General features: G+C 46.7%; 2 long non-coding RNA genes across 2 annotated transcripts in view; one reads left to right on the top strand and one right to left on the bottom strand.

Moving 5' to 3' along the window:
- Nucleotides 1-27,660, top strand: part of LOC108176599 (uncharacterized) — a 218,218-nt gene that overhangs the window by 182,485 nt on the left and 8,073 nt on the right. The gene's annotated exons all lie outside the window — the stretch shown is intronic.
- LOC149123362 (uncharacterized) lies at nucleotides 13,310-27,638 on the bottom strand. The gene is made up of 2 exons (XR_016217095.1): nucleotides 27,357-27,638; nucleotides 13,310-13,727 (listed from the first exon to the last, which is right to left on the bottom strand). It is a non-coding gene; the product is annotated as an uncharacterized LOC149123362 (long non-coding RNA).

The raw sequence follows: 27,660 nt of genomic DNA on the forward strand, positions 1-27,660 counted from the left end.
AGGATGCATCATGGACAGGAATGAGGACCATGCTGTTGGTTGGGTGAGGCCCAAGACATCTATGTGGACTCCTGGGTTCATGGAGACCTTATTTGGACAAGACTCTAAGGTTCATATTGTCTGCGTACAAATTGCAACTTTCTTCTGCAAGCCATTCATACTTTAACCTATTCACTTATTCCATTCAGGCTCTTTTGCTGAGTTTTAATTTTTTTAATTTTTATTTTTTTTTTTAGCAAGAACTACTGTTCAGGCTATTTTTCAGACTTGAGAATTGAGGTTCAGAAAAATTAAGTGAGATTCAAGGATGAGCTTGGGACGATGCATTTAAACAATTCTGCGGGTCATTCCAATAAAAGTGATTCATGGCCACACTTTAAGAATGAGAGTATTTGGTGATCATGATGTGGATCTTAGGGTATAAATTATCTTTTCCCCCTGCTTAACATAAAAACCCTTGGAAATAATAACTCTGAAGAAGTGGGGAGGGATTCAAACTTTGTTTGCCAAGAGGTTGTTGGAATTAAAGTCCTAAGAACGAGATTGATGCTCCAGAGAGGCTAGCAGAAGCCGCCTGAGGCTGGGCCATCGCCACCTTGCTGGCCAGAGTAGTTGCTCATGGTGCCTGGCTTTGCTCTAGTTTATGCACAGTCTCTCCTGCCCCTCTTTGAAGAAGAGTGACTTCACCGTGTGAATGATTCATTTCTACCCGTTACAAGCCCTCCCACAAACACCATCTCCCCCGACCCCGTCCTGTGTAGTAGGCTATTCTTGTCGCTACTTCACAGAGTGAGAAGCAGAGTGAAAGAAGTTTCACTGCTAACCAGTGGAAGAGAGTCTGGAGTCTGAATCCAGCTCTCCAGTTTCAAGTAGAGTTTGTTTTCTGCTGTACAATATTGCTCAAACCCTAATTAGATTTGCCTGATGTCAGGGAGTTGCAGGACTGTGAGTGTCCAGGGGCCAGTGTGATGTGTGTGAAGAATCACAGGACTTTAGTACATGCCTTCAAGCTATGAGATCTTATGGACTGCAGAGAAGACAGGTGAGGGCTGGGGCAGGGCTGGGAGGGTCTCTCATTAATTGCGATGCTATTTTGTGTTCTCAAGAAGTACTAATTAGGTGCCATGTCAGGAGCATGGGATGAAGTGTAAAGTGAAGAAGAAGGCTTTTAAAGGTAAAGCTTGGATAAGGTGGACGAGGCCATGGTGTGGGATCTCATCTTGGCTTTGTTTTAGTATTACGTGAGGTCCATTAGGAAGGACTATCAATATTTCACAGAGAAGAGAAGAGCATGGGCCAGGCCATGAAGGGCTCCGTCAGCTCTGGTGCTCTACACTCTCTGGGTCTTTACCAAAATCATGTTCCTCTGGGGAATGCCCACTGGGTGTGATGTCCAAGCAGATGCTTGTGGCTGATCACTTATAAATTCTGTGTTTGTCTGAGTTGCTTCCAGAATGCAGACAAAGATCATGATATTATCCTGACTCTCCTGAAGCACATGCACAATCGTAAACTCCAATCATAAGCTTGAACCTATTTTGTAAAGCCCTGGGTCTTCTCCGATCCTATTAGCCTTGCTCCCTGTTTCCTGCCTTGAACTTGTGCTCACAGCACAAGATGTACACAGGAGTGTCTTGAAAGCCTTCCCTGCCACCTGCAGGTCTGGGTCTTGTCAATTAAGCGGCCATGGTGCTGGGGTGGAGATTTTGCATGGGTTCAGCAGCATGAAATTTCACTGCCCAGGGTTGATCTGGCTGTAGTGACTGCTCAGTGCTCTACCTGCCAGTAGCAGTGGCCAACTCTGTGTCCTCAGTTTGACACCACTCCTAGGCAGGGTGATTCCACAGAATCCTTTCTATCATAGAATGGGAACTATTTTGCCCTCACTGGAATAGGTAATTTCTCTGCTTACACATCTGCTTTCTTTGCCTGTAATGATTCTACCAGAGCAGAAGGCCTTATTCACCATCCATATGCCACATCGCAATTCTTCTGCCCACATATCTCATCTGACAGCAAATGAAGATCAGCAATGGGCTCGAATCCATTGAAGTCATTGGCATTGTGTTGCTCTCCATCATCCTAAAACAGCTGGCCTGATAGGATTCTGGAATGGGCTATTAGAAGATGTCATGGCTCTAGCTGGGTGGTGGCTCCTTGTGGAGCTGCTGTAATGTCCTTTGTGATGTGGGAGATGCACTAAACCAGTGGTGGTTTTCTTCATACAGGTTTCCTACATCTGGGAACACACTCCTCTGACTATGACCCCCAAGACCTGAGAGCCAAATTTTGCATTCTCCCTTTGCGACTTTAAATCTTCTGATCCGGAAGATTTAAGAAAATCTAGTGCACCTAGGAGCACTTGTCAGCAGAAGGCAGTTAGGTGGATTTTGAGACTCCTCATGTGGGTGAACCAACTCAGGAAGGAATCACTATGCTGGCTGGGGTGATTGATCCTGACTACCAAGGAGAAGCTGGCTTGTTACAATGGGGGTGATCTGGAGTATTTTGGAACGTAGGACACCTCCTGGGGGCATGTTTTAGTACTCCCAAGGCCTCGATAGAAGTTGGAAAACTACAACAACCTAACACAGGCAGGACAGCACAGATCCATTAAGAATACATTTACATTAGGCAAGGCCCATTATGAGCCAAGCTACCTGCTCATGACAAGGACAGTGTGGAAAAGACAGCAGGAGTACACTGTAACTGCTATGACCACGTGGCCAGTTGCAGAAATGAAGACTGTAACAACTATGACTATTTCCTCTTCACTTTTTAAATATATTTTCTTAAGAGGCAGAGAGACCTACCTACACAAGCACAGTTTATTTGAGAGACAGACAGATACACATACAAAGAGGGAAAGGGAGAGGGGAGGGAGAGAGAGAGAGAGAGATGGGGGAGCGATAGGAAGAGAGAGAGGGAGGGAGGGAGGGAGAGACTGAGAGAGACAGAGAAAGAGGGAGAGAGAGTGCTCTCATCTTCCAATGCCCAGAAACCAAAGCTCAATCCCGATTTCCCACATGGGTGTCAGGGAGCAAACTACTTAAGCCACCACTGCTGCCTCGGGAGTTTTCAGAGACCTCTGAAATCTTTTTCAGTTTTCACACCAGCCCTCATGGGGTACATATTGTTCTTCTTAACTTACCAGAAATTGAGGTTCAGAGAGGTTCAGTAATTGCCCAAAGTCACAGAGCTAGGAAGTAGAAGTAGGATTTCAACTCAACCGGTGACCTTCCATCGGCTCTTCTCACCTTATTTATGTCACGGATGTCTTAGTTCTTCCTCCTGGGGATGCAGTCCTTCCTGGAATCAGGCTCATCCTCAGCAAGCGGCCCCCTGTGCTTGAACGCGGAGTGCCTTGGTCCTTCTCGGGAGCCTGATGTGTGTCGTTGACCTGGGGGTGATGCTGATGAGGTCTCCAGCCGTGGTGAAGGTGTGCAGGGTTGTTGGTGGACCACCAGTCAGCTGACCTGGCACCTTGCAGACCTGTTCTGTCAGGGCCAGGGACCATCCTTGTAGTAAGAGGACCCCAGCTGTGGCAGGGACCTCAGAGACTTGTTAAGCTGGCTCTCTGCCAGAGTCAAGTAGAAGCCGTCACATCTCATCGGCACCGTGAGCTCTAATGAGAAAGGCAGGGTGACAGCTCAGCCTCTGTTCAGGCCTCTCTCTCTGACCTGTTCTTAGAAGCAGAGGAAGATACCACTACACACATGCCCATGTTCAAGGTGATAGTGCACATAGTACTTGGTATCGTGAGTTTTTTTACTTTATATTTTGACTTTTCTGCAAGTCTTTAAAAACATGATCTTTTTTTTTTTTTAAAGATGTCTCCCATCTGCTGGTTCACTCTCCAAATCCCACCCCCCTTTTTAAAAGATTTATTTATTTGAAAGGCAGAGTTACAGAGAGGCAGAGGGAGAGGCAGAGAGAGAGAGAGGGAGGGAGGGAGGGAGAGAGGGAGAGAGGTCTTCCATCCACTGGTTCACTCCCCAAATGGCTGCAAAGGCCAGAGCTGAGCTGATCTGAAGCCAGGAGCTGCTTCTGGGTCTCCCACGTGGGTGCAGGGGCCCAAGGACTTGAGCCTGCCTCCACTGATTTCCCAGGCCACAGCAGAGAGCTGGATCAAAAGTGGAGCAGCCGGGACTGGAACCGGCACACACATGCAGGTGGTGGCTTTTACCCACTACACCACAGCACCAGTCCCTAAACATGATCTTTTTAATGACTAGAAGGTTTTTACCTTTTGGAAACATTATAATTTAAGGAATCAAACTCTTTGCTTATCCACTATATAGTTTTATTTTTTAACTAATATTGTTTATTTATTTACATGCACATTTTTATATGCCTCTGAATATTGTTCATTTTAGGTGATTTGTTAGAAATATTCTTGCTGTGTTAAAGAATATGAATCATTTGACATATGCTGCCAGGTTTATTGAAAGTTTCTTTTATATACTAGCAGCATATGCATAAGGTAAACTTCTTTATTTAGTAGCAGTTTCATCATTTTCATAAATTTATTGCCATCTACATTTACTTTTATATATTGTCTTGTTAGTCATTGTTTTATTCCTTGTAAGAATTCTTTACCTTTGTACTATGTTAGTCTTTGTGCTTGCTAAACTTATTTTTCCCAATTTGTCATCGCCTTTTAAATTTTATTCATTCAATAAAAATTATTTTTGGACTGAATTATGAACTGGCTCTGGGCTGCATGGAATCATAGCAGGGAACATGACAAGTATTTTGCCTGTCATCAGGACGCTTGTGATCTGTCAGGGCAAGAGACACTGGGCATTAATTACAGGCATGGAGAGTTTTATAGAGGAGCAATTGCCCAATACTCAGGGGTCAAAAGAGTCTTTTGGAGGAATGACTTTTAAAGAAAATATCAAGTACTTTCGTGTATGGCGTTTTGTAATATTCAGGAAATTTGCATTTTAATGTGGACAATCTTCCTTTCTACTTCTATGTTCTTAGGAAAGTCTTTCATTATCTAATACTTGCTGACCTTTTCTTCACCTGTACCTTTATCTGTATTTTTTAAAAATATTTATTTATTTGAAAGAGTGACAGCAGAGAGGGATGGGCAGGGAGGGAGGGCGGGTGGGAAGGAGGAGGGAGAGGGAGAGGGAGAGGGAGAGGGAGAGGGAGAGGGAGAGGGGGGCGGAGAGAGAGGGAGAGGGAGAGGGGGAAAGAGATTGATGGATTGATTTTCCAGTTGCTAATTCAGTTCTCAAATGCCTGTAACAACAAGGGCTGGGCCAGGCTGAAGCCGGGGGCTAAGACTCCATCCAGGTCTCCCATGTGGATGGTGGAAACCCAAGTACGTAGACCATCATTTGCTGCCTCTCAGGCACATTAACAGGCAGCTGGATAGGAAGCAGAGGTGGGAATTGATCCCAAAGCCTCTGATGTGGAATTTGGGCACCCAAAGGAGCAGATTAACCTGCTGGGCCACAATGCCCACCCAGATCTGCATTTTTAAAAAAACATTTTAATGACTTTCTTACAACACAATAAAAATATAACTAATCTTAAGTTTATTAGACTGTATGGTTTCTATATAACTAATTGTTCTGGTATTATTTATAGAAATATATTTTTAGGCCAGTGCCTTGGCTTCACTAGGCTAATCCTCCACCTGTGGCGCCGGTACCCCGGGTTCTGGTCCTGGTTGGGGCGCCAGATTCTGTCCCGGTTGCCCCTCTTCCAGTCCAGCTCTCTGCTGTGGCCCGGGAAGGCAGTGGAGGATGGCCCAAGTGCATGGGCCCTGCACTGCCCGGGAGACCAGGAGGAAGCACCTGGCTCCTGGCTTCGGATCCGTGCAGCGCCAGCTGTAGCAGCCATTTGGGGGGGTGAACCAATGGAAAAAGGAAGACCTTTCTCTCTGTCTCTCTCTCATAGTCTAACTCTGCCTGTCAAAAAAAATATGTTTTAAGTCCCCACTTATTTGTGATGTTAATTTTTTTAAAGATTTTTTTTTAATTTGGAAGACAGAGTTACAGAGAGAAAGCATGAGAGAGAGAGAGAGAGAGATAGATAGATAGATAGATAGGGGGCAGATCTTCCATCTGCTGGCTTACTCCACAAATGGCCTCAATAGCCAGGGCTGGGCCAAACTAACGCCAGGAGCTTCATCCAGGCCTCCCACATTTGTACAGGGTTTCAAGTACTTGAACCATCTGCTGCTTTCCCAGGTGCATTAGCAGGGAGCTGGATTGGAAGTGAAGAAACCAGGACTTGAATCGACATCCATATGGGATGCCAGCATTGCAGGCAGAACCCATTATGCCACATTAATTTTATCATCTATCATTTTATATACTAAAATATTTCTAGGTAGTGCATTTTGTTGAAGCACTTGTTGATTCTTATCCTTGTTTGTATTATGTCAATTACTATGGCTTTACCATATGCTGTGGTTGTTAGCATAAAGTATGAGCCCATTTTTTGATTAATTTTTAAAATTTTTACTTAAAAACACTTTTTTTTTTGACAGGCAGAATTAGACAGTGAGAGAGAGAGACAGAGAGAAAAGTCCTCCCTCCGTTGGTTCACCCCCCAAATGGCTGCCACGGCTGGCACGCTGTGCGCTGCGCCTATCCGAAGCCACGAGCCAGGTGCTTCTCCTGGTCTCCCATGGGGTGCAGGGCCCAAGCACTTGGGCCATCCTCCACTGCCTTCCTGGGCCACAGCAGAGAGCTGGACTGGAAGAGGGGCAGCCGGGACAGAATCCAGTGCCCTAACTGGGACTGGAACCTGGGGTACTGGTGCTGCAGGCAAGAGGATTAGCCTACTGAGCCATGGAAACACTTGTATATTCTTTTAAAAAAAGATTTATTTATTTATTTGAACATCAGAGTTACAGAGAGAGAGAGAGAGAGCACGAGTGAGAGAGAGTGAGAGAGAACATGCTTCCATTCTGGTTTGCTCCCCAGATGGCCTCAATGGTCAGGGCTGGGCCAGGCCGAAGCCAGGAGCCAGGAGATTCATCCTGGTTTCCCACATGGGTAGCAGGAGCCCAAGCACCTGGGCCATCCTCCACTGCTTTCCCAGGCCATTAGCAGGGACCTGGATCAGAAGTGGAGCAGTGTTACTCGAACTGGAGCCCACATGGGATTCTGGAGTTACAGGCAGTGGCTTTACCCACTATGCCACAGCACCAGCCCTCACTTGTATATTTTTTAAAACAAACTTTAGAATTATTTTGTCCTGCTGTATTTTGAGGGGGTATACTAATTGATATTATTTTAAATTTATAACATGATTTGGGAATTTCATTTATTTATTTACATACATTATAAATATAACTATGCATGTATTTAAAATTCAAATGTATGTAATTATTAGTATTTCTGTTCATGTGTTACATGTTTCTAGGGCACTTCTTAATTAATCATGTATTAAATAACACAACATGGTGACTGGCCAGAAAATCCATATAACATCAAAGTAGTGATGAGTGTAAGTGATGTATGCATTTATGCAACAAATGTAATGTGCTGTGAAATCTCTGATTTCTACTGACCACACAGCCACAAAATTACCCATGCTATTGTGACGGGTCGTCTGCATTCCTAATAGAAGAAATGCTAATTTCCAGTTAGAGGTTGGTGAAAATAAACATGAGCATTTTCTGCCATCTCTGTTCAAAGACCTGCTGAGCTCCAGCTGCAAAACACTTGGAGTCCACAGGCACTGGATTAGGAACCCTCGCATGAGACATTCCTGTTCTTCAAAGTCCGTTTGGCCGTCTTGCCACAAGGCGTCTTACGTGGATGGCACGGAGCCATGTTAATTAAATTCCGTATAACCACGTATACTCTCTGGCTTACCAGCTGACGCTTTGATATGGAATGAAGGAATCTGGGGGCAAGGTGGGTAACACAGACCAGGTGACAAGGATTCTTGTTTGGGTCAGAATTGCTTCTTTTTCAAGGGAAAGAAACCCAACCCAGTTTAAACGAAGCAGTCTGAAATCCCTGAAAATACAGGCCCCACCGAGTCAGAGGGTGCAATCGCTTTATCAGGCTCCTCTGCTTTCCTGCTCTCTGTCCTGATGCCTTCTGTGTGTATTTCCGTTGAAGAAAGCTCTTTTATCTATGGTGGCAGTAAGTGATCTCTAGCAGTTTTAGGCTTACCCAGTTCAATCTGTGGTCCCAGTGAGAGAATTCAAAAATAGCCATCCTTCCCAGTCGGTGAAACAAACATGCCTAAATCTTGGGCCCAGACTTTGGCCCAATGTTGGAACCACACGGTATAAGAGAAAGGAAGGGAAGGGTGGTGTTGGGAAGATGATGGTAGTAGATGACCCCCTGCAGTGGAGAGGGCTGGAGGATAATTTGTGGGGAGGAGAGAGAGAGAGAGAGAGACACCGACCGACCGACCCAATTGTGTTGCCGTGAGTTTGGTCACGGAGGCGGTAATGGTGGTTATGGCAGTGGTGGGATTTTGCCATTGTGTGAGTGAGGGGAATAGATACTCCTTGCTCCAGATGCCATTGATTCCAAGGCCAACAGGATGGTGCCTCCAGCTCCACTGAAGAGACGCACGACTCCTCGTGTTTCTTACCTTTAAGGGCAGAAAGGGCTGTGCCTTTGTCCTACAAGAAGTTCACCACTTCCTGAGTCAGCAGTGCCCCACTCTTGTGGAACCAGATCATGTGACATCCCAGAAGCACACCTATGCATGTTAGCAGAAAAGCAGAGCCAAACAAACCACTGCCAGGATGGCAGGAAATGTGGTCAGCTGTCTTTGCACACCGAGGGAGGTGAAGCCGAGGGAAGAGGTCATGGGCTTTTACTAATGAAGAGGCGCAGAAACTGCTGATTTAAAGAAGAATAATAAAAAAGCACCCTGGGGGACATTTTATTGCACTTAGAAAAATGTCCAATTTCATCCTTCATATAAAAAATAAAAAAAGGGAAACATTTTGATTTTCATAAAAGTCAATAGATTAATATAAAAAGTTCCCAGCCAAGAGCAAAGCCACAGTTGTGTTCATGTGTGTGCCTGAGCTGACTCCTCCGGCCTCATGTGAGCGTCTGCATTTGGCACGCAGACTCCTTGTTCTGTAAAAACTATTTCAGGAACACTTTGAAATGGCTGCCCAGTGATGGCTGCCTCATTTGGGATTTATTATAATATCATTAGGAAGGGTTATATCACTTGGTATAATGTCAGACACATTGTAGCCTGTGGTTTTATGATGTGGACAAATATCACACTCAGGAATAAGATGGCTCTGAACAAATCAGTTCCATCTGGGTCCTACTGTAAAGGGAGTTTTGCCTTCTGCCGGGGAAGGGCCGGGCCTCATCCTCACTCGGCACTTGACCTTCTGCTCCCAGGGTTTTGTCTTCCAGACTTACTGCCTCCTCACTGCCTGGGGTTCGGGTGGGGGTGAGAGGAGGAGGTAGAGACACAGATAGGGACCATTCTGCAGGACCCAAAGGCCTAATAGAAGGGGAAGGTGTTGGTAAGCTCAGAGAGTGAGAGGAGAGGGGGATTCGCTTTTATCAGGGCTTGCCTTGTGCCAAACCTGTGCTAGACATTTTCATGCTTTTATCACCCCGTTTCAGCCTCACAATGAACCTATAGAATCAGTAGGCACCACGGAGCTATTTTGCACAGAGCCATTGTGGTTAAAAATAATATCTTGCTTGAAGTCCACAAAGTAATAAGTGGGGGGACCGGGATTTGAAGTTTATTTGAAGCTTATTCCAAAGCCTGTGTTCTCTAGTGGTACCCTGCTAGCCCTCAACATCTGTACAGCCACAAACTATTCACAGGAGGGGGCGGAACAGGAAATGTTCTTGTGCGTTGTATTTAGTTAAAAATGTGGTCATTTTAAGAGCGACTAGGAGCCACCCTGGAGAACATTTTTTATTTATTTAGTTTTTTTTAAGATTTATTTATTTGAAAGGCAGAGTTACAGAGAGAAAAGGAGAGAAACAGAGAAAGAGAGATCTTCCAACTGCTGGCTCACTCTCCAAATGGCTGCAATGGCCAGGGCTGGGTCAGGCTGAAACCAGGAGCTTCATCTGGATCGCCCATGTGGGTGCTGGGGCCCAAGTACCTGGGCCATCTTCCACTGCTTTCCCAGGCCATCAGCAGGGAGCTGGATCGGAAGTGGAGCAGCCAGGGCTCCAGCAAGCCCTCATATGGGATGCCAGTGTCGCAGGCGGTGGCTTAACCATAATGCCAGCCACCTTGGAGAATTATTTGGTAGTTTCTAATTAACTTAGTTAGCTGCCTAACCTGTGACCTAGAAGTGTTATTCCCAAGAGAAATGAGTCTATATGTCCACAAAAAGATGTTACAAGAATGTTCATGGCATCTATTTTATAATAGTCAAAAACTTACCCAATGCTCATCAGCAGGAAAATGGATAATCAAACTGTGACATCTTCCTATAATGGAGTACTACACAGCAATAAAAACCAATAAACCAATGATACATACAGCAACACAGAAGAATCTTAGAAGGGTCACATTGAACTAATAAAGACAGATGCAAAAGAACATAATACATGCTTCTAGTACATGAATTTCAATAATGAGGAAAATTAAATGAAGAAAGAAGCCACAAAATGTTTACCTCTGTGGTAAAATTGCCAAAAATAAGTCTGAGTAAACTCCCTGAACCTATGGGCCTTGGTAGTCATTTGTACATAGGCAAAAATTCATTGATATTCAATATATTTTTAAGTCATATATATTTAAGATTTTATTGTTTATAGGCTCAATCTCAATAAAAAACAGAAAATAAAGAATTTACTAGAAAAGATAGGAGAAATATCAAACTTCTCATGTTCAAATTTTTTCCATTGATTATTTTTTTAATTTCAATTCTATTCACATAGAAGATAGCGTGGAAGTATGGGAAGATACATGTTATAATATTGGATGTTCAGAGAGAATAAGTGAATGGTTGATTGATTTATTTCTAGTACTTCTTAATATAGAAAATGAGGTGTCATTCTCTTCCCTTGATAAATTGTAAAATGCATCTCCTCTCTGCCCCTGACCCATTTCCTTTTCGTTTCTTTCTCCTCCTACAATTGCTATCAGTAGCACATTTGTATTACAGAGCATGTAATAGGCCATAGGATTTTAGGTGATTAGAAAGAAAGGGAAAAGAACAAGCTGATTGCTTTCAATTTGGTGTGAGAATATAATGAAGTACTTTGCATGGCTTTTATATTTTATTATTTTCAGAAGGGATCTTGTAGGTCAGCTCATAAATTGGCATGACAACCTGTTTATTCCTGCCAAAAAGTCAATCAAAATGAGTGTTAATTTATTTGAACAGATATGTGTCAAATTCACTTAAACAGTGCCAGAATGCCAATACTTGCCATCAAGGAATGTGATCCTGACTTTATTGCTATCCTTCTAAGGAGAACATCTATGTGTTGGGTTGGGTTTCTACGATAGCTTTTCCATCTACACTATTTATTCCCATGGCATCAGTGACCCCTAAGAGAACAATTCTCAAGTAACTTAGGCTATGTAGTTTCCTAAACTACTTAGGTAGTTTAGGAAGTTTGCCTATTATGTTTTGACACGGTTGGTCAGTTCCTTGCTCCTCTCTGGGTGACCCTGGACATTTGGACCAGAGATTCTGCCACCCTGAATTGCCGATGACCTTCTCTTCCCTTTGGTTTCGTGAGTGTGATTTCCGAAGGCTGCATTGTCCCCCCTGCTCTTCTGTGTGGGACAGTGGCGAGTGGCTTAGTCTTGATGGGAATGCACGCAGCTCTTGGATTAAGCTCAGGGCTCTATTCTTTGTCCCTGTGAACCACCACATGTTCTGCACTTCTGCAGCTGGAAAAAAAAGTAATAGCACAGTTTGTATCATCGCTGGAGGAGTGTAAGTTGTCTGGGCTGATACAAAACAGCAGACGGGAGAGCCAGCTGCTGACCTCAGCGACACATGCCTAATTCCTACTGCTAAGTTTGGCTTGGTAACAGCATCTTGGTCACAGTTATTCATGAATGTTCATAGTTATCTGGAGCAGGACTCATGCCCTCCTTTCACAATGGGCAGTCATATGCTGCTAGAAGATGTGCAATTCATAAAATCTTTCTATGTACCAAAGTCTGTGATTGCTGTTAGTCTGTGGAACATGAGAATAACGGGACTTTTTTCATAAATTAAACCATCAAACATTAATTTCACTCTGTTCCTTATAAAATAGTTGTTTTCTCAGCTCCATTGAGACACTTAAAATTTTAATCTGATGAGTTTTAAACAATATCCAAATGCCTTAATGTTTTCTCTTCCAACTACTCTGACCATTCTTTGCCTACATAGTGGATTTTACAAATATTCATGGAACACCTACTATGTGCCAGACTTAGTTCTTAGTGTGGATAAAGAAGTAAGAGAGAGAAATTTCTCTTGGGCTTATATTTTGGGGTGTGTGCAAGAAACAGTAAGAAAAACAAATGTACAACACCAGGTGATGAGAAATAAAGCAGAGTTGGGGTAGAAAAGAAGGGGCAAGGGGTATGATTGTAGTTAGTGGTCAGGGAGGGACTTTGTGACCAGGAGATACTGGAGTAGAGACCTGAGTGAAGTAAGGGAGAAAGCTGTATGCTACCAGACAAAAGAGTTGTGGTGGTAGGATTTGATATCTTGGCCAGCCCTCATGGAGAGATGCACAGTGTGATACTGCTCTGAAAGTGGGTGAAAGCTGCAGCCTCTGGACCCCTAGATCAAAGGAGGCCCTTGTTAAGACCTGGGAATCCTCATGGACTTATATTAATGTGGTTACTTGGGCTCTGGGTTCCACCTCTGAAACAGCAGTTTATAATCTATGTCATAGGTCATGTCTATGACTAGATATGCTTTGATACACACACATACAATCTGATTTTCCTGAGCATTTGTAAGTTTGGTGGCCTTTAGAAATATCTTACGGGGAAGTATCAAGATAATGCTTACATTAGAACATCACAAACTGCTGCTTCACAGGGAGCACTAGCTAATCTCCTTGTTCAAAATGTACCTGGGCCCTGGGACCTCTGGGGAATCCTCGCTGGGCTCTCTCCCAGGCAACACAATCGTCAGGCTCCTGGTGTCACGTTGGCTCTTTCATTTCTTTCCTCTTTTGCACCTCCCTGTCTTCTCCTTCATGCTCTTGAAATCTCTAAATTCCTCTGGTTTGATAGTGCAGGAATATTTGGCTTTCCCCACCTCCAATTTTATTTCTGGCCAATATTCGTATTATATATGCAAATGTATCAACTGCTCAGCAAGACATAAACCTTCTATTAGATGGCACATATCTCCTTTTTAAAAGATTTATTTATTTGAAAGGCAGAATTAAGGAGAAAAAGAAGGAGGAGGAGGAGAAAGAGAGAGAGAGGGAGGGAGTGAGGGAGGGAGGGAGAAAGAGAGAGAGAAAGAGAGAGAGGGAGTCCTCCATCTGCTGGTTCACTCTCAGCCACAACAGCCAGGGCTGTGCCAGGGAGAAGATCCAGGAGCCAGGAGTGTCATCTTGGTCTCTCATGTGGGTGCAGGGGCCCAAAGACTTGGGCCATTGTTTGCTGCTTTCTCAGGCACATTAGCAGGGAGCTGGATCAGAAGTGGAACAGCCAGGACTTGAACTGGTGCCCTTATGGGATGCTGGAATCGTAGGTGGTGGCTTTATCTGTTGTGCCACAACACCAGGCCCTCATGCACCTTCTTTAGAAGGCTGCAGTCACTAGAATGAGAAAAAAGTAAGAATGAAGCATTGCATGTGTAGATCTGTAGGGATGCTGGTGCAGTGTGCTCAGCTGCATTTGTCTAGTGGGTGAGTCTAGGGTTGCATCTGAGGAAGAGAAAGGAATGGATATTCTGGGTAAGAACAAGCTCAAGAAGAGACAGATCCTACAAAGTAAGTGGGAAAGTGGAAGGTGCACTTTGGAGAGATTCCCTCTTTGAGCTTTGTCCTCTTGAGCTCAGACTCAGAATGCATTCAGAGACTTCCAGGAAGGGGATCTATGCAGCACCTGTGGGTACAGCCCCATGCACTGTGTGAGCTCATGGTCTTGAGAGACTTCTATCAGAAGGGGCCACTGACAGCCAAAGAACCACAGCTAGCAGTCAGCGTGTGGTGACACCATGTCACTATTCTGTTCATAAGAACATTCAGTAAAGGTACAACCCCTGAGGAAGGCATTGTGTCCATCAGCATTCCATACATATGGTCTCTTTGACTCAGCAACTCTGTTTCTAAAAAAGTGACCTAAAGACTTACTTTTATGTAGCGTAGAGAGAAAAATTGCTTATTGAATTAATGTTTGTGATGATAGATCACTGGAAATAACCTCAATGCATATAATTGGGAGATGGTTAAAATTAAAATATCATACATTTTTTAATTTTTTATTTTATTTTTTTTGACAAGCAGAGTTAGACAGAGAAAGAGAGACAGAGAGAAAGGTCTTCCTTTTCCATTGGTTCACCCCCCAAAATGGCCGCCACGGCCGGCGCGCTGCACCAATCCGAAGCCAGGAGCCAGGTACTTCCTCTTGGTTTCCCATGCAGGTGCAGGGCCCAAGCACTTGGGCCATCCTCTACTGTACTCCCGGGCCATAGCGGAGAGCTGGACTGGAAGAGGAGCGACCAGGACTAGAACCCGGGGTACCGGCGCCGCAGGCGGAGGATTAGCCAAGTGAGCTGTGGCGCCGGCCAAAATATGATAAATTTTAGATGCTAATAATTGCGGTCACTCTTCATGCACTGATATGGAATGATTTCAAAGATACATTATTCAGTGGGAAAGACAGAGGGCAGTGAAATGACACAGTAGGCATGGTTAACTGCCGTATGAAAAGATCTAAGAAGTTTGCACGCTGAGAGTACCATGGGAGCTAGTGTTAGATTGAACGGTGTCTCATCTGCTCAGGACAGTGACCTGAGTGACCCGAGTGTTCTGGTTCATTGGGAACTTTGTGAAGTTCCTGGAATATAGTAGGGCTCCATCGCTGCTTACACTCTGCCAGGGATGGAGCATGTCCTCCCATTTCCCTTAATGGACGATCCTCATTCTCTGGAGGATATTTCTTATTTTGAGCCCTTCTGCCTCTGTTTAACCCTTGGTGGCAGGCTCCGGCTTGGCGCAAGTGTCACTCATGTTGATAGTGCCGAGCTCCTTTGCTTGGGTTTGTAGATTCTCAACCAGACTTCCAGATTCTCAGTAGCCCCAACATTGACTTCAAAGCCAAGAAGAACCTTCCATGCTTTTGAGATAGGTTTTGCTACTATTGTGTGTTCCCCTAGCCAGGGTGTGGCTGCTAGCATTTCTACTCTGCAGGTGGAAGACTTCTCCTGTTTAGTTCTTCCTGCTGTGTCCCTGGCCTCCCCATCCCGTGCTGGTGAGTGGAGGGGATAGGTCTGTCCAAAGGCTTGTGTAGACGTCTCTAAGTTGGAGGTGGTAGTCATCTCAGCTCTGTGTTATGTATTTTAATGAACTGTTACTCTTTTGTGCCTGTGGCCTGAAATGATTTTTTAACCACAAAGGGCAAGCTTCAGAAAATCAAATAAGTAAATACTAATGAACTGGAGAGGCGAGCTGGGTTTCTGGGGTTGTGAGGCTAAGAGAAGGAGGCGGATCTGGCTGCTGCTGCTTCTGCTCTTTGCCCACTTTGCCATTTTATTGCCCGAGGGAGTGCCTAGTTAGCAACAAAGATATAAATGGAAGTAACTTTTTCAGCAACGTGTTGGGTCATTTTCCACTTAGGAATATTGATTTTTCTCCTCTCTCAGCTGGGATGGCACTGATGGCATCTTGTTGGGTCTGATCAGCAAGCAGGTAGGTGTGGTGCCAACTTGAGTAAGTGCTGTGACTCTGCCCACCGAGGCAGAGGCCAGGAGCTTGTGGCTGGCCTGGGATAGACTGATTATGTAAAAGCTTGGAGACACCATTAAAAAAGACCTGGCCTGGTGGACCCTTGAGAGCAAGAAGGTGTATGGTAGGTGCCATCCAGGCCTCATCCTACCATTTACTTTAATGTGATATGCAATTGTGCCAGTTTCACAATTACAACATCTATCAGAGCTTCATTACAGGCACAGGATGGTAAATGCAACTGAGAACATGAAAATGGGATGGAGCTTTATACATCTCTCATACATTCCCTAACAAAGAAGATCCTAAGGTTTTATTTAGGCCACTTGGCCCTGGTGGAGCGTCGAGATCATGCTGTGCGACACACCAGACTCTCCTGGCTTTCCCACCAGCACGGAAACATGGAACCCATGACTGGAGAGCCCAGGAGACTGCAGAAAGAAAAACAAGCCCGATAAAAATACAGCGGCTCTTGATAGCCGCACAGACGCGTCTGGCTTCAATTTGTAGGGATTTACTCATTTGTTAAATGGTGAAAAAAAAAAAGAGCTAATAAAAATTCTGTGACTAAAGGTCCTCTAAAAAGTACTAGAAAAGCAAGTTTTGGAGTGTTTGCTGCATTTGTTAGTAATTATGGACAAAACTGGGGAAGGATATTGACTCTTGTGATTTGGATCTGAATGTGCCGACGGAGCCCCTGCAACCTTGGTGGACGTTGTTCTGGTGCCTGTGGCACTTGGGAGGGGAAGCCAGGGGCTGGGATGGCAGGGTGAGCAGTTCTGTGCCAGGCCACTGTTTTGTTGTACAGTGGCTTGGAGAGGGATTCTTGTGGTACCCCTGGTTCTAAATCAGGGAATTGCTCCAATAGGCAAGAGCATGTATTTTTTTTTAAGATTTAATTATTTATTTGAAAGTCAGAGTTATACAGAGAGAGGAGAGACAGAGCAAGAGAGAGGGAGGTCTTCTATCTGTGGGTTCACTCCCAAGATGGTCGCAATGGCCAGAATTGTGCCAATCCAAAGCCAGGAGCCAGGAGCTTCTTCTGGGTCTCCCACACGGGTGCAGGGGCCCAAGGACTTGGGCCATCTTCTGCTATCCCAGGCCATAGCAGAGAGCTGGATCTGAAGTGGAGCAGCCGAGGCTAGAACCTGCACCCATATGGGATGCCGGCACTCCAGGCCAGGGCATTAACCCACTGTGCCACAGCGCCGGCCCCAGGAGCATGTATTATGATGAAGGAAGGAAGGGAGGGAGGGAGGGAGGGAAATAAAGTTGCTTGGGCAGTCTACCACGTTCCTGGCCTTGTCCTAAGTGTTGGACAGCAGGCTGAAGGTCACCAAGCCTCTGAAGGGCAGAGAGGCAGCTGATTTTCAGGGTATTCTTTTTTTCCATGCAGAACCACCTGCTGAATCCCAGGAAAGTCTGCCTAGCCCAGATCCTGGTGGTGGGATGGCCACCTTCAACTCATGTCCTAATAGTGACACTGACATTGGGAGAGAGACTGACCCATCTAGTAAGATGTCACCCAGATCCTGTACCAAATTCTTTCTCCATTTTTTCACTCATTCTTCATACAAGCTTCTGATATGTGCCTGTGCTCAGGCTAAGTTCATAGAAAAACAATGTGAATAAGACACAGTTCTATCCTCTGGAACCCCGTGGCCCAGTGGGGAAGGCACATAAGAAAATTTACAATACGAGGGCTCCGCCTGCAGTGCCGGCATCCCATATGGGTGCTGGTTCGAGTCCTGGCTGTTCCACTTCCAATCCAGCTCCTTGCTAACACACCTGGGAAAGCAATGCAGGATGGCCCAAGTCCTTGAGTCCCTGCACCTGGAAGGGAGACCTGGATGGAGCTCCTGGCTCCTGGCTTCGGATTGGCCCAGCCGCAGCCATTGTAGTCATTTGGAGAGTGAACCAGCAGATGGAAGATGCATTCTCTTTCTCTCTCTCTCTCTCCTTCTCTCCCTCCTTCTCTCTCTGTTTCTCTGCCTTTCAAGTAAATAAATTTTAAAGAAAAATAAAAGAAAAAAATCAGTGCCCAGACCAATATAATGGCTATTTAAAAATAGAGAGAGAGAGAGAGAATGCATGATACCTTGGTGGGTCCCGTGCCGTCAGAGGCTTTGCTGAGGCAGGTCTTAATTCACACTCTCTTGGGTAGGAATGATTTGGTGAAGGAAATGATGGTTAGTGTAGAAGGAAAAATTCACCCGGTGGATGTGTTGGAGAGAGAGTTTTTTTTTTTTTTTTTTTTTTTTTTTTTCTGGTGAAAGAATTTGGGTGATGAAAGGCAAGGAAACGTGAGACAGCTGGGGATTTCCAGGGGTCCGCCGATGTCTCACGGAAGGACACGTTTAGCGCAGGGCCCTGCTCAGTCCATCCAGCCCAAGTCAGTTAATGCTTTGGCTCATGCCTAGGCCTCTTTCCAGTGGTCTGAGTCCTTCATGATTGTGAGAGCGAAGAGAGACTAACGTGCGAGACTCCAGTTTTGTCCAGGAGGAGTTTCAGGTCCAAGAGAGGGAGAAACATGCAGACAGTCTGTCTATAGAGACTCAAGGAGATCTTTGCAGGAAACAGAGGAGAGGCCATATGCTGGACAAGCAGTCCCAGAAGGCTTCCTGGAGGAGGTTGTTAGAATTGGGCCTTCCAGGATGGGAGACAGAAGACATCCCCCAAAGTAGAGGAGAATGTGTCATGAAAGGCACAATCAGCCGTCTATGTGAGATAGTTTCTCTACTACCAAATACCAAGTTGCCTTCCCAGACATTAGTTTCCAAACCAGGTTATCATTCAGAATTCCCTGGAAGGATTAGATTGACATTGCTGGTGCTGCCTCCTAGAAGCTCAGATTTTGGGTGGAATGTGTACTTTGGTAAACTCCTCAAAGGAGTTGGCTGCCTGCTCTACAGGTGGGAGAGGCTTTGGGCCTGCACAGACCTGGGTTTGGATCCCTGATTTGCCTCCTGATTGCTCTCTCATTTTAGGAGCTATGCTTAGTTGTTCTCAGCCTCACCTTATTTATTTGCAAAATGCGGTACTAACGAGCTGGAGGGTAATTGGGTCGAGAAATGAGATGGTGTTGATCCCACTGCTAATGCCATTGCGGTTCAAAGTAGCTGTGGCATAGATCCGAGTTCCCTTTCTTTGTGGGTTTAATGACAATGACAGGCATCTTCTGGGAAAGTCAAAATGGCTGAGAGCCCAATTCCTGGCCCCTAGGGAAGCACCAGCTACAGACAGGCGAGATATTGGCCCTTCTGGGTGAATAGTTAGACACAGGAAGACCCTGGGCCTTAGTATCCCTTTCCTGTCTTAAACAGTGCCCCAAACTCTCTAATACTCTCCTCTTTAAAATTTTATTTAATTATTTGTTTGGAAGTCAGAATTACAGAGAAAGAGGGCAACACACACACACACACACATACACACACGTAGAGAGAGGGAGAGAGAATTTTTCATCTGCTGATTCACTCTCCAGATGGCCACAACAGCTGGGGCTCGGCCCAGGAGCCAGGAAATTCTAGTTTTTCTCCTGTGGGTGCATGAGCCCAAGCACTTAGGCCATCTTCCGCTGCTTTCCCAAGTGCATCAGCAGGGAGCTGGATCGGAAGTGGAGCAGCTGGGACCCCAACTGGTGCCTCCATAGGATGCTGGCATTGAAGGTGATAGCTTTACCTGCTACACCACAACTCTTGTTTCTCAACTCTCTCCTTTAAACCTGGGCTTTGCAAAGCCTTTGTGTCCAGTGAATGTGCAGATACCCCAAGGAACATTAGTGGGTGGAGCCCTTATGAATTCACATTCTAGTAAGAGTCAGAGAGGTTCCCCATGAATGCTAACATGGTAGAGGAGTGTCTGCTCTCCAAGCCAGTCTGGCAAACATCAGTCCAGTGGTTTTAAAACCCTGCTTCCTGAAGCTCTAACAGTGAAGCCACCATGTTTGCTTTTACGCTGGACAACTCTAGGAAGAGCCATCCTCATAGTCTGCAATGTGAACTGCATCTCTTAGGGTTGTGCAGTGTATAAGCTGCACAACTGTCTATGGCAGCTCTTCCTAAGGGTTTCTGTGGAGTTGGGCTTGAAAGAAGGGTATGGAAGATGGAATGCACATGTGGCTGCAGGTGCACATTTGCCTTCATAAAAGCTTTATGGGGCTGGCGCTGTGGCATAGTAGGCTAAGCCTCCGCCTGCAGCGCCGGAATCCCATGTGGGTGCCGGTTTGTACCCCGGCTGTTCCTCTTCCAATCCAGCTCTCTGCTGTGGTCTGGGAAAGCAGTGGAAGATGGCCCAAGTGTTTGGGGGAAGAAGCTCCTGGGTCCTGACTTTAGATCGACTTAGCTCTGGCCATTGAGGCCATCTAGGGAGTGAACCAGAGAATGAAAGATTTCTCTCTCTGCCTCTGCCTCTCTCTGTAACTCTACCTCTCAAATAAATAAAAATTGTTAAAACAACAACAACAAAAACCCAAACAAACCAACAAATAAAAAACCCCAAAACACCTCTATGTGATAAAGTAGGGTTTTGTGTAAGATTTTCTTTAAAGAGAAAGAATGGTACAAGCCAGGACCAGAGGAGGGGGCTGTGGTCAGGGCGACCTCCTGGTGAGCAGTCTTGGAGGAGTCTGGTCTCCCATCACAGCAGAGGGGGAGGTCTGCCTCCCTTACAGCTCAGCGCCTGCTGCCGGCCAGGTGTCGGGATCGCAGGCATCGCAGGTGCAGGGGTGGCTGGCAGAGGCCTGTCCCGGCCTGGGATTTCAGGTTTGCTCATCCAGGCAAGGCAGAGGCTATGAAGACCGCACTCCTCCCTGCCACCGAGTTATAAGAAATGGAGAAACAGGAGCCCTAATGGCTGGGAAGGCAACGCTTGGAGGAAAAAGAAAGTGAGAGCATAGCAGAGCAGGGGTAGGCCGCACGGGGCGGCCCCTCCCTCTGCCTCTTCCTCCCAGCTTCCTGCCCGAGGTGCCTCTCAGAGCCTGGGCCTGCTCTCACTCCTGCGGTTGGCCCTGCCAGCCTCAGGCCCCTCTGAGCCTGCCTCCGGGTCTGGCTCCCTCACCCCGGGGCTCTCCTGGGAAAGCAGAGGCGAGGCGGGCCTGCCTGGAGCACTTCCGGGCAGCAATGACTTCAGTGCTTGTCCCCAAAATAAATACACCACAGACAAGACAATGTGGTCAGGGGCTGAGGAGTTACTGTAAATCCCAGCCAGGGCTTCCTATTTCGGCTCCAGTGACTCCCTGGGGGGCAGGCACCGGCCAGCCATTGCCCGGCGCACCCCCTCCCCTGACTACACCCAAGGAAGAGCCTGGGCCTGGGCCTTCTTCGTCGGACTACCCCCCGGAGAACACTTTCCAGGTTTGCAGGGGGAGCCCCGCTCCCACCCTCCCAACTCTGAGTCTGACTTTCCCCAGGAAAGGGCTGCAAACCCTGGATGTTAGGAAGGGGCGGGGTATTCCCGTGCTCTTTGGCCTCACCAGGCTACTACAGAATCAAGAGTAGCACCTACTGTGCACTTCCCAGATGCTGGGCGCTGCCTCAAAGGTTTTCTACGGCTGATCACATGTCGTCCTTACTGTAGTCATAGATGTAGTTTTATCCCTGCCCTCATTTTTTAGATGAGAAAATCAAGGCAGGAACAAAAAATGTGCTTGGCCAGGGGCACTGTGGTGTGAGCTAGGAGTCCAAGGCTGGCAGCTGGACTCCAGAGCTGCGTTCAGAGCCACTAGGCTGCACGGGTCAGCCAGAGGGGACCCTCTGCCAAGTGACCCTCTGATGAGTGAGCGGCAGATTGCAGTCCAGGCTTGGTGGGCTCCCAAGCTCCTTCCCATGGCACTGTGGCCCCTCCTAGAGCCGGACACCTGGGCAGCATCTCTGCTGCTTGGGGCTGCCTCTCATCTTCTGCACTAAGTATTCGCACACACACACCCTCCTCCTGGGCCTTCTGGTCTGAGCGGTCCGCGGTCTCCGTGGGGGGCGAGGGTGCCCGTCTTTGGGCGCTTGTTTCGGTTGTGGTGTTTCTTGTTTCCCCAGTTCCTGATTCCCAAGGGATTGCTCCCTGCAGCTCCTTGCACTCTTGAGGACATTGCCATGTTTGTAGGTCGGTCCTGGTCCTGCCAGTCCTGCCAGGAGATTGCATGGCAGCCTCGGGGTGTCTGGCCCAGCAGGCGGGGGCGGGCGCATATAATCCCTTTCTGCTCACCGAGGCACTCGACGAGACATCAGAGTTGGGTGACAGTGTGTTGCTTTCTGCAGATGACAGAACTGCAGTGTCTCATCTGGCTTACCTCCTTGCCTTGGCTACTAGGATGCTCATAACTGAAGTTTGTACTCAATTATAACTCATTGCAAAAAGTTCCTGGAATATTTCTACTTCTTCATCCTCCATATATCAATTCCTGTCTTTTGCTTAGGATAAGTCTAAAAATTTTTAATTTCATCTGAACTCTTATGATAAGTCACTTGGGATTCAGATTGAGATAAAATCAATTTTATAAATAATATTTAGTGGCTAGTGTATGCCAAGTACCATACAATTAGTTTCATATTCACTCTCCATTCATTATTTATTTGTTTACTTCTCAAATATTTGCTCAGGACCTCCTAGAGGCGCGGTGTCTTTAGAAGTGCTGTGGACACTGCAGGCTAACCCAGGCAAAGTCTCTGCTTTCCTGGAGCTCAACAAGTAGTGAGAAGTCAGACATTACAACTGAAATATGTACATGTATGCACACATGACACACACAGACAGTACATACATGCTGCATACACTCCACACAATATTCTACACACCTTCTACACATGCTACATACACATGTTGCACAAACTCCGCAAGCATCACACACACTACATACACATACCACAAGACTAAACACCTATTACATGCATTCCATGTTACACATATACTATGTACAATATGCATGCTGCATGCACACCACCTATACCTCCTCTACATGCACACACGTGTCATATGCTGCATACAGACTACATGCACAGACTACATTCACAGTACACACACAGAGAGACTCGCTCATATAGTGGGGCCAGGTAGTGTTAAGGGCTGTTAAGACAAATAGGATAAGGAGTGAGCGAGCGCATGTTAGAGCAGGGAAGTGAAGGTCTTTCCCTTTCCCATGGGGTCACCAGAGGGGCCCTCTTGCAGGAGCCGACATGTGAGCAGAGACTGACAAATGACAGTCACGTGACGATGGGGGAAACACAGGCAGTGCTTATGGCCTTGACAACATCTTGGGGGCAGTAATAACATGAGTGCCTTTTTATTTTTTTTTAATTTTTATTTATTTATTTATTTTTGACAGGCAGAGTGGACAGTGAGAGAGAGGGAGAGAGAGAGAGAGAGAAAGGTCTTTACCGTTGGTTCACCCTCCAATGGCTGCTGCGGCCAACGCGCTCCAGCCAGTGCACTGCGCTGATCCGAAGCCAGGAGCCAGGTGCTTCTCCTGGTCTCCCATGCGGGTGCAGGACCCAAGGACTTGGGCCATCCTCCACTGCCTTCCCGGGCCACAGCAGAGAGTTGGACTGGAAGAGGGGTAACCGGGACAGAATCCAGTGCCTGACCAGGAGTAGAACCCTGTATGCCGGTGCTGCAGGTGGAGGATTAGCCTATTGAGCTGCGGTGCCGGCCATGAGTGCCTTTTTAGAAGTCACTTTGTTTTTTAACAGAGGAGGGTTTTTAAAATCAGAGTTTTGAAATGGCTTGAGGCCAAGCGTGGATGCAGTCCTACGGTTGTCTCTGGAGTGAGGCACTACAACGGCCACGTGTGGAGGATTTGGGGTCTAGCTGTCCCTCACACGTCACCAGGATGAATGGGAGCAAGTTCTAACCTGTTTGGACCCTGTTTTCTCATCTGTAAAATGGGACTAAACTCAGTGTCTCCATCGCTGGATTGTTAAGACCCACCAAGTGCGAGCCCTTGTTATTCCACAGGGCTGCCTTTCAGCATGCAGAAGAGACGGGGTACAGACGCCTGGGGTGAAGTGTGGTGATTTCTGGCAGGCTCCCTCTGCAGACGCACAGGAGCCTCTGGCCCACCAGGAGGAGCAGGTTCAGAGCAGGTGGAGTTGCTGCGCCAGCCCCTTGGGGTCTCTGTGATCGGAGATGGATGACATTTGGAGGTGACTCGAGGGGCATGCCGAGATGGGGGACTGGCCCTCCCCGAGGATTTTACTACAGACGACACTGAAGAACTGAGTCCCACCCACCCTTCGAGGGCCCCAAAGGAAGGCAATGCACAGACGAGGCCAAGCCAATGAGATAGAGCACTCTGGCCCTGGGAGCCTGTCTGTATGGATGGATGACTTTGTTGCACTAAATAAGGGGTCAGTGGCTTCCTTCTCCGCTAATTTGAGGCTCCCTCTGGGAGTCTATCGCTTTACCGCTAGTCTCAAGGGAGATGGCCTGGCATTGCCCCCTTCCCTGTGGAGGAAGAGATAACAGAGAGAAGAGGACACCCCCTTCCAAAGGTTGGCTGCGGCCATCTGGCACAGCTCCTGAGCCGCCCAGTGGTCCTCTCCTCAACCGTGGCTGCCTTCTTCCTGCCCCTGCAGCTCCTTGCTCCTCCTGAAAGCTGAGGAGAGACAGTGGTGCCTCACTGTTGGGAGGGCCAGGAAGGCGCATCAGTCCTTTGAGGTGCACACTCTTGTAAACATTCCTTTTAACGAACACTTCTTGATTATGCACATTTACTCCACCATCTGTTTCCTTGCGGGACCCTCACTGAAACAGTGCACCTGCATTCTAGAAAATACCAGTTCACTCAGGTCTCCAGAAAATGTTGATTTAAACAAAACAACAACAACAAAAAAACCCTTTGTTTATTTGAGAGGGAGAGAGAGTGCTTCTCGGTGGATTTGTTCGTTTCCCAAATGCTTGCAATGGTGGGAGGTTGAAGTCAAGATGGGAACTCAATGCAGGTCTCCCATGTGGGTGGCAGGACCCAACCACTTGAGCCATCTCTGCTGCTCCCTAGGGTCTCAATTGGCAGGAAGGTGCCAGAGTGGAAGCTTGAAACTAGACACTCTGTGGGATGTGGGCATCCTAACCGGATTCTTAACCACTAGACAAAATTGCTGTTCTAACATGTTGATTTTACAAGAGATTTATCATCCCTATGTCAAAGGAACATCAAATTTATTATTGTCAATAAGGTGAGTTATTGTGAAACTGAATTAGCTAGTAAGAAAAGCAAATGGCTAAAAAATGGAAAGTCACTTCAACTGTAATAAAGTAAAACAAAAAGTAAAAATATGAGATCTATTTTTCACTCTCTCAAGCCCTGTTGTGAAAGTGTTAAGTGGGTCACTTAGGGAAATGTATCGAGAGCCTTAAAACTTTTTGTTCCTATGAGTCAAACAGTTCTTTCACGAAGAGTGTTCTCTATGGACATATTCTGAAACATAAAGATTTATGGACAAAGATGTTCCTCACATCATTATGCAGCAGTAACAAAGTGGGACAAATATAAACAATCTGCAAAATGTTGGCTGATGAAATCATGCTACATCTGGAGGTCAGGTGCTTAAGCCCAGTGCCTCTGGCACCAATCCATGGGGTTGCACATCTGTCAAGGGGCTAAGCGCTGTGTGTGTGTCTTCCCACCTAATCCTCACCACGGAAGCTGTGCAGGGCAGGAGTACCTGCGAGGCACTCAGTGAACATGAGCTTTTATAGACTTGACAAATTATGTTCTAGAAAGGCATTTACATAGCTATTAGCTTCTGAAGACTATTTAATGATAAGTGAAAGTATGCATGATATAGAGTAAAAACTAAAGACAAATACAAAACAATTTAGAGTTTAGATAGAGCATCATCCTCATTATTTAAGCCCCAAGGACACGCACTAAAATGATAACAGTGTTCATGTCTGGATGGTATGGTTGCTGTTGAGTTTAATTTTTTTCTTTTCAAATTATTTAAAGTTGATTATGATTAACTTAGGTCTTTCCTCTTGTTCTCAATATAGAGAAGTAGGTAGATGACAACAAAACAAGGCAAAAAATGTGGCCCCAAATCTCACATTCCACATCTCAGTTTTTTTTTTCTTTTTTTAATATATATATTTATTTGACAGGTAGAGTTACAGACAGTGAGAGAGAGAGAGAGACAGAAAGAAAGGTTTTCCTTCCATTGGTTCACTCCCCAAATGGCCGCCATGGCCGGTGCTGTGCTGATACAAAGCCAACAGCCAGCTGCTTCTTCTGGTCTCCCATGGGATGCAGGGCCCAAGCACTTGGGCCATCCTCCACTGCCCTCCTGGGCCACAGCAGAGAGCTGGCCTGGAAGAGGAGTAACCGGGACTAGAATCCGCCGCCCATATGGGATGCCAGTGCCACAGGCGGAAGATTAACCAAGTGAGCCAGAGCGTAACCAAGTGAGCCAGAGCACCGGCCATCAGTTTCTTTTTGAAACATACACAAACACACACACACACACACGCACACACACAGGGCCACATGACCCTGGTTCTCAACTCAAAATAGCACAAACAAGTACAGAGACACTATCAAAAACGCTTGCTCCCCATCTATGATCCTCCCAGATGAGTCCAGTGATAATAAATCCTTTGATTCACTGGGAAAGAAAGTATGTATGTATACCAGCAGATTCCAAGTTCTTTTCAAATAAGTCTGTATTGATTTTATAATCAGAAAATTGTAGAATGCAAGCATTTAAAATGTGGGCATTTATTTTGTCAACGCCTCGAGAGGCAGACTTGCTCACATAGCCTGTCCTGACCCTCCTTGGGAGAACTTGGGGCTTGCCACCGCCTCTAGGGGTGGCAGGGGGAGCAGAATCAGCTGGTGGTGCGGACGCTGGGCTTGTCAAGGCCCAGGGTGGGCTCTGGAGTGCACACACCTGTTGGCTGGTTTCTTTTTTTTTTTTTTTTTTTTTTACAGGTAGAGTGGACAGTGAGAGAGAGAGACAGAGAGAAAGGTCTTCCTTTGCCGTTGGTTCACCCTCCAATGGCCGCCGCGGCCGGCGCACTGCGGCCGGCGCACTGCGCTGATCCGATGGCAGGAGCCAGGAGCCCGGTGCTTTTCCTGGTCTCCCATGGGGTGCAGGGCCCAAGCACCTGGGCCATCCTCCACTACACTCCCTGGCCACAGCAGAGAGCTGGCCTGGAAGAGGGGCAACTGGGACAGAATCCGGCGCCCTGACAGGGACTAGAACCTGGTGTGCCGGCGCCGCTAGGCGGAGGATTAGCCTAGTGAGCTGCGGCGCCGGCTGGCCGGTTTCTCCATCACAAGAATGGTGTGACTCCCGGAGAGAGCACACCTTAATCTGAGACCATCACCCACACTGAGACGCCAGCGTTGGTCCCTGAGCCCCAGTAGTGCTTTTTTCAGTGGAGCATCCGTGAACACTGCTACCAGCTGCTTTTCCACGTCCCCAGAGACACTGGTCCTCAGTTCTTCCCAAGGCCCTCCATCCTGCTTTCCCCTGCCCCCAGGCCCTTCTGTTGGGTCCCAGTTTCCCCACTCACCTCTCACATGCGGTCCCACTTCCTTCCTTGTGATGCTTCCGCCTTCCTCACTTTTTCTCCACCTGCTTCCAGCTTCCTCTCCTCTTCTCCAAACTGAACTGAGCACATTTTGCTTCTTTTTCTTTCCCCCGTCCCCCACTTGTCCTACCCCAACTTCCCTAGAATTTTGATCACTGGTTGCACAAAACAAAACAAAAAAAAACAGGGAACCATGATGTTGAACACTCCTATTGAGCAACACATAGAAGGTTCATAGAATTAACTAGAAATGAAGCCTCTTGATGCAGTTCCCTGCTCTTTGAAC

The sequence above is a fragment of the Oryctolagus cuniculus genome, chromosome 11 (genome assembly GCF_051225735.1).
Source record: "Oryctolagus cuniculus isolate XC-2025 breed Fujian yellow rabbit chromosome 11, ASM5122573v1, whole genome shotgun sequence".
Classification (NCBI taxonomy): domain Eukaryota; kingdom Metazoa; phylum Chordata; class Mammalia; order Lagomorpha; family Leporidae; genus Oryctolagus; species Oryctolagus cuniculus.